We start from the raw sequence: 3,187 nt of genomic DNA on the forward strand, positions 1-3,187 counted from the left end.
GCGCCCATGCCACACCAAGAGATTCTTTTTCTTTCTATTGAAAAGATAGAACCTCTATTCGAAGGCTAACCACTCTAGAGATGGGAAAGAAGGATAAACAAAAGCTAGAGCATAGAGCTTCCCAATCTCCTTGTACACTCCATATGGTTTGGGTATACCAGTGTTTAGCTCTTCCCATCAAAGAGAACGGAAATAGCTTCCACTTTAATGTTTCATGTGACATGCCTGTGATATGCAAGCATGCACAAGTTTGCTCAAACTCTCATAGGTGGGTATATGGGTTTTCATCACCTTCTCCTGAGGACGATTGTTCCTAGACCAAATTTATTAAAGATGGACACAACTCATAGCTAGATGTAAGGATAGGTTTCGAAGATTCTGGTGGCACTAGTTGTGCGCCCGTGGGAGCAGCGAATTGATTGATAGGCATGATGTTATCCATGCTTAAAGATAAATAAAATAAAAGATACAAGGACAAACCTAGTTCAATGAAATCACAGCATCCGTTTCCCCGACAACTGCACTAGAAAACTTGTTGACACCTGTGGAGGCACATAGAGACAAAATTCGCAAGTGCACGGGTATTGAAGTAGTTTTCACCTAGAGTATTATCGAGTACCGTATCCACGGGGAAACGTGTGTGTGTTGTCTAACAACTAGTTTGTCCAGGGATAGCAATCATGGTTTAAGGTATGCGTAGAGAGGGTTCCTATGGTTATGACCTTATGCAAAGCAAGGCTTATGATTCTAATGTTCACTTTGGGACAGCCGCTTAGATGGTAAAGCACCGCTAATAGATAACTCTACTGACGCGACTATGGTCCTACTAATTTAAGAACCTGCTCAATTCGGTGTGGACTACAAAGGATAGACAGGGCTGTCACCTCTCGCTGCTACCACACAACCAAGAAATAGGGAGTAAACATAGGTAGCCGATAGCCCAAGCACCACGCTTATGCTAATGATTACTACTCTAATCCAGCTAGCAAGAAATAGAGTACTCAAAAGAACTAGTGAACCCATGAACAAAAGAGCACAATACTTAGTTTAAATAGAAATCAATTACCAGAAGTATCTCAGATGTAGACTTAGAGAAGCCTAGATCCATTAAAGTACAAGCCAGTAGAGGTAGCACCGACATGCCGGTACTTCCTCCAAACTCTTCCCTTACTCTCTAACTCAATATTTTTATTTACAAGACTAGATCCTAATAGAGGACTAATCTTCTCTTGATGCCCTGATCCTGAGATGAGGATATTAATTAGGGTTTCTGGATATGCTGAGGGAAGGGGGGTAGGGCTGCTATTTATGAGGGGCGCTAGGCACCCTCCCCCTCTGAATAGCCTCATTGGTACTAAATTTTCTACTATATCTCATTAAAATGCACATAGGCCTTTATGGGCCAAATTCCTGAATTGGGCCCAATTAATCCCGTAGCTCATAATGTGGAGTTTTTTCTTTTATTTGCGAAATTTATATCTTTTCATTCCGAGCTCCAAATATAGCAAATAATATATCTGTTTCGATCAGCTCGATGAGCTCTTCGCAATGGTGCACTCCAATTCATCATTTGAGATAATTTTGTCCTATGAAAAATTAAATATCCTGCGAGACAAGTGATAGCACCAAAACTCGTGGAACTTGGTAGAATCAAACCCTATAACTATGGTTGGTGATGGAATTATGCATATATGTAGGTTATGTTGATGATTTATAATTGACATTAACTACCATCAACAATCATGGAAGTCTTTATCGATGATTTCTCGGTCTATGGCAAGACATTCGATGATGTGAGGAGAAGCACTTAGTCCTAAACTGGGAAAAGTGCCACTTCATGGTTAGAGAATGGATAGTTCTAGGCCATAGAGTGTCAAAATGTGGGATAGAAGTGGATAAAGCAAAAATCGATGTGATCGAGCAACTTCCACCCCCCACTAATATTAAGGGAATTAGAAGCTTCTTAGGCCATGCTGGTTTCTATAGAAGGTTCATAAAAGACTTCTCTCAAATTGCTAGACCTTTAACTACTTTGCTAGCAAAAGATACTCCTTTTAACTTTGATGATGAATGTTTGAATTCCTTTCATATATTGAAAAAGGCTTTAGTTTTAGCCCTAGTCATACAACCCCCTGACTGGAGCCTACCTTTTGAAATAATGTGTGATGCAATCGGTGCTGTTCTTGGTCAAACCAACGAAAAGAAGCATTATGCAATTTCCTATGCTAGTAAAACTCTAACAGGACCACAACTTAATTATGCAACCACTAAAAAGGAGCTTTTGACTGTAGTCTTTGCCATAGATAAATTTAGATCTTACTTAGTAGGGGCTAAGGTAATTGTTTATATGGACCATGCCGCTTTAAAATACCTCCTTGCTAATAAAGATGCTAAACCCCATCTGATCCACTGGATTTTGTTACTCCAAGAATTCGATTTAGAAATAAAAGATAAAAAGGGAGTAGAAAATTCTGTAGCAGATCACCTCTCATGCCTGTAATTTCATGATAATGACAACCTTCCCATAAATGATTTCTTGCTGTGATGATACCCTTCTAAAAGTCACACACACAAATCCTTGGTATGCAAACATTGTTAATTTTATAGTAACCGGTTATGTCCCGCCGGGCGAAAATAGGAAGAAATTGCTGTACCAAAGTAGAACCCACTTGTGGGACGATCCTTACCTCTATAGGGTCTGTTCAGATGGACTCCTTAGAAAGTGTGTCCCTTTAGAAGAAGCCACTAAAATCATAGAAATATGTGACTCTACTGAATATGGAGGCCATTATGGAGCCTTTAGAACACATGCAAAAATTTGGCAAAGTGGTTTATTTTGGCCCTCCATGTATGAAGACACAAAAAATTTTATTAGAAGGTGTACTAGATGCCAAAAACATGGAAATATAAACACCCGAGATGCTATGCCACTCACTAATAACCTACAAGTAGAGTTATTTGATGTTTGGGGAATAGACTTTATGGGACCCTTCCCAAAGTCTTATGACTCTGAATACATCTTTGTGGCTGTTGACTATGTCTCAAAATGGGTAGAAGCTATACCATGCCAAGCAGCTGATGCTAAGCAAGCTAAAAACATGTTTCAAGAAACTATCTTCCCCCGTTTTGGTGTCCCTAGGATGGTCATTAGTGATGGAGGACCTCATTTTATTGATAAAAACTTCAT

Source organism: Miscanthus floridulus, unplaced genomic scaffold, assembly GCF_019320115.1.
Source record: "Miscanthus floridulus cultivar M001 unplaced genomic scaffold, ASM1932011v1 fs_190_1_2, whole genome shotgun sequence".
Classification (NCBI taxonomy): Eukaryota; Viridiplantae; Streptophyta; class Magnoliopsida; order Poales; family Poaceae; genus Miscanthus; species Miscanthus floridulus.